We start from the raw sequence: 9,534 nt of genomic DNA, 5'->3' as shown, positions 1-9,534 counted from the left end.
TCCTATCTGCGATAAAACTGTATTTACAAGTAACAGTCCTACCATCTGTTGCTAGAGGAGTAAAACTTTATGTTATATTGTGCTACGATCAAAAATGGCTCTGAGCACTATGGGACTCAACTGCTGAGGTCATTAGTCCCCTAGAACTTAGAACTAGTTAAACCTAACTAACCTAAGGACATCACAAACATCCATGCCCGAGGCAGGATTCGACCCTGCGACCGCAGCGGTCGTGCGGTTCCAGACTGCAGCGCCTTTAACCGCGCGGCCACTTCGGCAGGCTGTGCTATGATCACGGTTTGCTTTGGACGTGTTTCTATCAAGCAGTCAGTATCATCGGAGACCATGTTTCCACCCGAGCGGCAAAAGGAAGTGTCGAAAAAGAAAAGAAAAAAATTAAGTAGCTGAGCGCCCGCGTCAAAATATGTGTGCAGAGTTATGTCGTATGCATTAGAATTCACTGTGAAATTTAGGCTGTTGTTTTAGGTTCCTGCTTAACCAGCACGTCGGAAATCGGGTCTTTTTGAGAAAATAGAAAAATATTTTTGAAACCGTCATTTTAAAAGGCATTGCCGTAAGTGAATGAGCGCTCGGCTAGGTCTCCCCACCATTTTCCCAGCAGCATAAACATACAAGCTATAAATGTCGTACACATACTAGTGATATGGGTAGAATCAACGAAAAAACCGGAAGAAAGCTTCTGCTACATAACATGAAATAATCACTATTACAACATACATTAAATTCTTCTACAACCCGTCTTACAGTTAGTGCTGGTTCAGCTGTGCGACTTGCATTTTTGCTACATGTTATATTACAAAAATAAATATGTTAAGTCAATCAACTCTCTCTACGGGGTACATCCTTCTGTTCGTTAAGTAAAAAAGACGAAAGTCGCTAAAAATAATGTCTTTTTGGAGGCGATATCTGTTTTTCTGTCCGAGGTGTGCAACCCGCATACATAACATCAGAGAAGAGAGGAGATTCTAATCAACCGTTATTATCGTACTGCAACCAAAAGAATACTAACATAACAGAGTAAAGAGGTTTTTTTTTTAAAAAAAGACAGCTGGTGCCAGCGGAAGCAGACTGCCATTTGAACAAATATGGAAATAAGACATAAAACTGTCTGATAACGGTACACTATCGAAACATGTGTACTGAGAAGGGAAAAAAATGCGAAGAACCTGTTTTTCTCAAGACAGTAACCTCAAATAAAAATACCAAATAAGTTCGTTATTAAGAGAATTATGACAAAAAATACTGAACTTTAGTGTTCCAAAAGGATCGTCAAAGAAAAAAAATTTAATTATCTTAGTTATATGTTGGAATCTGTATAAAAATATTATCTTTAATTGTCCTATGATTCGTCCATTCCTGCTCAAGTAAGTGCCAGTTAGGAAAAAGACCTTCACGAGAAACTGAATAGTATCTCAGCATAAAATTCGGCATTTGTTGCAGACTGTACAAGATGTTCATATAATTAGCAGAACACAGGCTACTGCTTGTTTTGAAAATGACACGCATTATTTCAGATGAAAACAAACAGCGAAACGTTTCATAACGTATTAAAAAGCGTGCAAATCTCAATATCTCAGGATCTGTCACATGCCTACTTTACAGCAATAAAAAGAAAGTAACAGAGCCCAATATAGACGGAAAGCGGAACCTACAGATACCTCTTGCATCATATGAATGAATATATCATCAGCAAATTGCTAACTTTACCAATATGCGTTCCACAGCACATATTCATTAACGCTACGTTTTACCTAAAGACAAAACTGCCGTATACGCACAGCTACGTTTTTAACTCTTACCAAAAAACAAAGAGCCGTGACAGATGTGCTGAAGAGGTTGTAGAAGCACGACAGCCCTCAGAAAGCTCTGGCGCCGGTGAGTCACGTGCGTCCCCCAAAAGCAGCCAGCTGCGCTTCTCGTTCGAGATCGATGGATGCCGAACTCTTTGTTTGCATCATATGTTTTTCGTTCATCTCTCTTTGTTTAGATGGTGTCCTAACCCAAGGCGCACTTCCAAAAAAACTAACTTATTGATAGTGCCCAAGCATTTTTCAGCAAGACAAAAAAAATATTCATATGTAAACAGCAGGGCTAATTTACCACACAGTTTTTTTATTATTATTTTGCATATAACTTAGTGACAGTACTCACTTCGTATGTAGACTGATGTGTCACGTAGTCTGCTGTTTATTGACGTTAAGAGATAGCAGTGGTCGTTATTCACTGCATCATACCAACAATGATACAACAATAACAACTATGGCTGACAGCACTAACTGATGTTATGCTCAGAAGTTGTCACGCTGAATTTTCAACTCACAGACAGCACACCTTCCACCCGATACAGTGCAGTCAGCAGCATTTGCCGAAACAGAATAAGAAACAGCGCAAAATTCCGTATTTACAAAAATCGCGCACTTTCGACTTGTTGTCGGAACAGAATTTTTGTCACTCACCGATGCGGACGCGTCGAAGCGATCCTGCTAGACGCGTGCTGCAGCGTCACCTTCTTTGGTCCAAGCGCCCTCCGCGAGATTGTTCATGCACCCTCCGCCAGATGTCATACAAGTGGCATTAGGAACTGGTCGCAGGATACCAAAGGCTTTTATGGTAATTTGTCGCTTTATAATTTTCACATACTACATACTGTCTAGGAAGGTGTGTAAGAAATTGTTTGGGCTGCTCGTTGTCTGAAAAAAAAATGACTCTGTTCGGAAATAGGCTGTTGTGTTACAGTGTATACGCTAGATAGCAGCACCGTCGTTAATAGCGAGAACTCCCGATAGATGGCGACTGTCGTTGACGCCGCGGCGCTTGCGGAGGAAGAGAGGTCAAGGGTCGGGTTCTGGTAGCTGGGCGACACAATAGCAGCATTATCACTGGTACGGCGACGGCGCGGCCGCACAAAAGAGAGCGACGGGGAACAAAGGACCACCGACGGGATGGAGGGAGGGCGGTTGCCACGGTGACGCAGCATCCCGCAGCGTGCTGCCCTCTGCCAGTAGGGTGGTGGCTCCAGCGCTCTTCCAGTATTTATGCGCCTTATCTGTCTACTTCGTTCTGCGTCGCCAGACGAGACCGAAGCACAGAACGCAGGTTACGGAGAAAAATGTGTGTTGGGGGAATACTAAAGCGACCCCAGCAGGCTCGTAGGAGAGAAGTCCTAACATGTCATCCCGTAAACAGACGCCTCTTCTTCCACCGTTTGTATGCTGAATGGGCAATCTGTCATGTTCTCTTTCCCTCGTAGAGAAAGCGCGCGGCGCGCCGCATCCTCAATGATTCGTCCCCTCTTTTTCTTGTTTTAGCAAGGTACTTTGGTACTGACATGCAGTCTAGCTTATGAATTTATGAAAGGAAATTGGTTCAATTTTTTTCTTTTTCGACGTGTGTTTTCGGACATAAGATTCTTCCGTCGTAGCAATGAATCCAGCGAGAAGCAGCATCCTACTCCATAAAATACCATTCAGAAAGGTGTAACAAAGAAAATCGATACCAATCTATGGATCCTACCATGTCTCGATCGCAACTGGTAGTTTTATAAAATAGCTAACCTGCAGTCAATTAGTTCTTTTTTACATGACCACTAATAACTGTAACACAGAATAAATACGTGAACAACAGCTGTGAATATTAATTTCAGAAGCTTTTCTATTGCGCAAGAAATGAAAATACACATGTCAAAAAAAGTTTTGCGTCACCTCGGTTCCGAGAGTTCCGGAACCTGTACAGACAATTGGAATAGAGATTAACATAAACAACATTTCCGCCCTTTTTATTGCTTATGAAAACCACACACTGCACGTTGTACCACCAGACAGCGAGACCTTCAGAGGTGGTGGTCCATATTGCTACACACACCGGTACCTCAGATACCCAGTAACACGTCCTCTTGCATTGATGCATGCCTGTATTCGTCGTGGCATACTATCCACATGTTCATCAAGGCACTGTTGATCCAGATTGTCCCACTCCTCAACGGTAATCCGGCGTAGATCCCTCAGAGAGATTGGTGGGTCCCGTCGTTCATAAACCGCCCTTTTCAATCTATCCCAGGCATGTTCGATAGGGTTCATTGTCTGGGAAATTGCTGGCCACTCTAGTGTAGCGATGTCGTTATCCTGAAGGAAGTCATTCACAAGATGTGCACGATGGGAGCGCAAATTGTCGTCCATGAAGACGATTGCCTCGCCAATATACTGTAGATATGGTTGCACTACCGGTCGGAGGATGGCATTAATGTATCGTACAGCCGTTACGGCGCCTTCCGTGACCACCAGTGGCATACGTCGGCCCCACAAAATGCCACTCCAAAACAGTAGGGAACCTCCCCTGCTGCAATCGCTGGACAGTGTGTCTATGGCGTTCAGTCTGACCGGTTTGCCTCGAAACACGCCTTCGACGATTGTCTGGTTGAGGCATAACGTGATGCCAATCCTGAGCGGTCCATTTGGCATGTTGTTGGGCCAAACTGTACCGCGCTGTACGGTGTCGTGATTGCAAAGATGGGCCTCGCCATGGGCGTCGGGAGTGGAGTTGCGCACCATGCAGCCTATTGCGCACTGTTTCAGTCGTAACACGACGTCCTCTGGCTGCACGAAAAGCATTATTCAACATGTTGGTGCTGCTGTCAACGTTCCTCCGAGCCATAATCCGTAGGTAGCAGTCATCCACTGCAGTAGTAGCCCTTGTGCGGCCTGAGCGACAGTTCCCGTCTCTCTGTATCTCCTCCATGTCCGAACAACGTCGCTTTGGTTCTCTCCGAGACGTCTGGACACTTCCCTTTTTGAGAGCCCTTCCTGGCACAAAGTAACAGTGCGGACGCGATCGAACCGCGGTATTGACCGTCTAGGCATTTCTGAACTACAGAAAACGCGAGCCGTGTACCTCCTTCCTGGTGGAATGACTGGAACTGGTCGGCTGTCGGACCCCCTCTGTCTAGTAGGCGCAGCACGTGCATGGTTGTTTACATCTTTGGGCGAGTTTAGTGACACCTCTGAACTGTCAAAGGGACTGCGTCTGTGATACAACATCCACAGTCAACGTCTATTTTCAGGAGTCCTGTGTAAATATGATGTCATGAATAGCAGTACAGTTAATCCCTTGTGAGAGACATCGAAGTACCCCATTGTTAAGCGCATTGGATCAGCAGCTCATGATCACAGCGATTTTCGTGGATACAGTTTTTGTATCATCTCTATCTCAAGTTCACCCACTTGTGCTAAGGTCGTTCGTACGTGTTTTTGCACTTTTGTACCCTTAATCAGCGGCTAGAATCGTATTAATGCAATTATCAATTAACTGAATAGTTATAATGACATTTAGTTTCATTTAATATTTTGATGGAAACCTTTGTCAGTACACCTATGTGAGTTCCGGTACCCATATTTCATCCTTAATTGGGTCACACCTGTCTAAGTCAGATATTTGATTAGTTATCCGTTGCGCGACTTTGCTCCCCGTGGCATCATATGAAATGGAAAACAATCTATTCACTGTACACGTCATGCTAAACAGACACCTCACAAAATGTCAATAAAAGTACTTAAAAGCTTGGTTTGGACAACACGTTCAATGAGGAGCTGCAAGTATATTTACGTAAAGAGTTGGAAAGTCATCGCAATTTGAAATAATATTGATGCATGGGAATACGGATTCATTAGTACGTTTGATTAAGGAGGCGAATACGCGGAAGTACCCAGGTCAAAACCGTAGGGCAATGCTCTTAATCAGTAGTGATGAAAATGTTTGTGGATAATGTGGTAATCGCTAATGTTTCTAAACGGACAAACTACAGCTTCAAGGTGTGTACTGGTAAGCTATTCTTCTGACAAATGAGCTGACTTGTCATCGTCTTGCATGCTCTGTAAAAGTCATCGGCAAGTGGCTGGAAGCAGACGATGTCGTACATCTACGCACGGTCTATCAACTTCCGTAAATTTCGAGGAGATTTGTGATGTGGCTAACCATGACATGTGCTCGATAGCGTTGGTACCTGGAGGCCATGACGCTCGATGCTCACTATTATGTTCGTCAAAAGCAGTACAGGAGAATGAGTGCGTCAGGAGAGATCAGTGTCTTTGAACGTGGACAAGTCGTTGGAAGTCACCTGAGTAACAAATCCACGGGGACATTTCATCCATTCCAAAGCTGCCCGAATCTGCTGTTGGTGATGTGACTGTGAAGTGGAAACGGGAAGGAACAACCAGAGCTAAAACAAGACCAGGGAGACCTCATGTACTGACGAACGGGGACCGCCGAGCGTTACAGAGGCTGTTTGTAAAGAATAACTTGTGAATTCTACAGTGCTACCAGCAGTCTAGCTAGCGCAATGACTGTACGCAGGGAATTAAAAAGAATGGGGTGTAATGGTCCAGCAGCTGCTCAGAAACCCACATGTTTCTGCAGTCAGTGTTAAGTGATTTCTGAGGTGGTGTTTAGGAGCGAAGCCACTGGACAGTGGAAGAGAAGGAACGAGTAGTTCACAGTGACGAATCGAGCTATGCCCTGTAGTAATCCGATGGAAGGGGGTGAGTTTGGCGGGTGCCTGGAGAAGATGATGGTGATGTTTGGTTTGTGGGGCGCTCAACTGCGCTGTCATTAGCGCCCATACAAAGTCCCAATTTTTTCACAGTCCAATTTTTTTCACAGTCCAATTTAGCCACTGTCACGAATGATGAGTATGATCATGAAATGATGCCGGCCGTTGTGGCCAAGCGGTTCTTGGCGCTTCAGTCTGGAACCGCGCGACCGCTACGGTCGCAGGTTCGAATCCTGTCTCGGGCGTGGATGTGTGTGATGTCATTAGGTTAGTTAGGTTTAATTAGTTCTAAGTTCTAGGCGACTGATGACTTCAGAAGTTAAGTCCCATAGTGCTCAGAGCCATTTGAACCATTTTTTGATGAAATGATGAGGACAACACAAACAACCAGTCCCCGAGCGTGCCTGGAGAACGTTACCTGCCATCATGTGTACGGCCCACACTGAAGCACGGAAGAGCTGGTATTACAGTATGGCGGTGATTTTTGTGGTTACAGTATGATTCTCTTATTGCGCTTAAGCAAAGGTTAAATGCGGAAGGATATGGACAGATTTTACAGCATTATGTACTGCGTACAGTAGCGGAACAGTTCAGAGATGATGAATGTTTGTATCAGCATTACACGGCACCCTGAATACGGTCTGCTTGAAGTAGGTGTACATACTTTACAACATTAATGCAAAGCTGGGAATAGCACTAATTAGAATTCAAGAAGCTTGCGAGACCGAAACTAATTCCGATTGACAAGTCCATTACGCCCTACCGAATTAGCTACTCGCACATATAACGACAGTCACTACGCTGCTCTCCCACGCAGGATTAGACACGAACCGCCAGCATAGTTTTGGATCTGCCGGGAATAGGTTACACGATTTCTGCAAGACAAAAATAAGGCTAATATCACAGTCAGACCAGTTGACCACAAGCGACAATTTATCGCAACACTGAGACAGTACACAACTATATAATCAACATCATCAACTTACCGACGTTTGGTTGAACGATGGTGTATGACGCCCCATAAGCTTTGTGCAACTCACTCATCTTTGTCTAAGTCTGTAGACATTGTCACCATCAAAATATGCTTTGAAGTACCAATTAAAAGCACTGCTTACGCGACTGTACGTATTCAGAATGAGTCAACATCAAATGAACAAATACACTGCTTATGATGTAACTAAGATGGACATACATTCTACCACGATCAAGGCCCGATGCGTTCTCTTCTACAAAATGGTCTATCGGCTCTGTTTATAACTTTGTGGACTTCTGTGACGTCAGAGAACCAACTTTACTAATAATTTTCCTGTAAAAATTGTAGTGTCCTACATCGATTTCTCCAGAGAAAACTCGTCCGGAACACTATCTGAAATAAATCTTCCTTAATTCATACAATTTTGTGTTTTTTCGGGTGAACTAACTTTATTTTCCCAGCTACCCATACCTTGAACTCATCCATGTGTTTGTTGCCAAGAGGTTTCCGCTCCCGCAAATTGCGTCAACCATTTAGCTTTTCCCCTTCGTATTCTTACGCCGGTTTCCCGAAAACTTTCCGAAGCTGCGTTCTAAATCCACCATGATGACTTGGCGTCCTTGGGCACTCATTCGGCTCACCACGCGACAATGGATGTCTCCGGTCTCCACGCACTATCACCAATTCTGATTTCAGTATGTAAAACTGAAATATCTCGTGATCCACAAATCTGTTCACCGTGCGGTTTTCACCAACCGCTCTTAAATAATCGACCGCATCCATTACGCCTCCTGTTATAACCTCTACTCCTATTGCTAAATTCTTATGCTTCCAGAACCAAGTACGTTGGGAATGAGTGAGGTCAGTAATTGCACCCATCACTGCCACACCTCAACCTTGTCATAAAGTATGATCTGTGAGGCAATGGTTGTGGAGAATAACACTCCTGAAATGGACTGGCCTGCGCAGATTTCTGACCTGATTCCAATGGAACGAACACCTTTGGGATGAATTAAAACGTCCATTTCGCTCCAGACCCCACGGTACAACATCAATACTTTCCCTGATTTCGGATCTTGAGAAAGAGTACGCTGCAATTCTTCCACAGACATTCAGAGGTCTCATTGATAGTGTACCCAGTAGAGCTCAAGCTGTCATAAAGGTGAAGCATGTACATGCCTCATATTAATGTCTATTAATAAGTTCCAGATAATTGTCGTCAGACTGTGTACATCATTGTCATATGCCTCAATATTGTCACATCTGGTGCTGTTCGCTGTTTCTGAGTACTCATTCCTAGCCAGTTTGATTTCTTTATCTTTGCTGCTGTATCAGCAGTTCCCCCTATTAGCAGCTCCTGTTGTCAACAATTTACTTATCTACTTTTTCCCATATTTGTGTTTCATTCCATTCACCTCGCATGGGCAGGGAGAGGCCTTCATTCAGCGAGGTTTAAAATACGTACAGTTATTAAAACAATTAAAAGGAATCAACCTGGGATGAGTCGTTGTCGCTCAGAGCTATTTGGAGTGTAATGGGCCATTGCTAGCCATCTGCAACATTAATATATTTGTTTCGGGAAGAGAATCTAACCAGCCTCATTCACTTCAACTTCAGAAGGTAGTCTACAAAAGGTACCCCTTTCAAGCCACGCAACTCAGTGGAAGGCAGGGTAACCAATCCCAGTGGAAGTTGGGTCAATCTGTGCCGGGGGCTCTAAGGATTACGAGCTTGGCAGTATCTTTGTCAGTGTGAAACATCACGGACCCAATACAGCAATGTTTCAACTGGGGGACATGGAGGAAAGTTCAGCAAATGCTATTACTGCAGGAGGTAATCAAACTACCACCACTTTCAACGATGCAAGGAGGATCTTGGATTCTGGGGACCCCGAACAAACATGCTTGGAGATATTGGAGACTCCCAGATAAAAGATCGACCACAAACAGGAGTACTTTCAACGTGAACGGCTCCTGAAAGTTGCCATACTGACACGCCT

This window comes from Schistocerca americana, chromosome 5 (assembly GCF_021461395.2).
Source record: "Schistocerca americana isolate TAMUIC-IGC-003095 chromosome 5, iqSchAmer2.1, whole genome shotgun sequence".
Lineage (NCBI taxonomy): Eukaryota > Metazoa > Arthropoda > Insecta > Orthoptera > Acrididae > Schistocerca > Schistocerca americana.
This window is presented reverse-complemented; position numbering follows the sequence as displayed.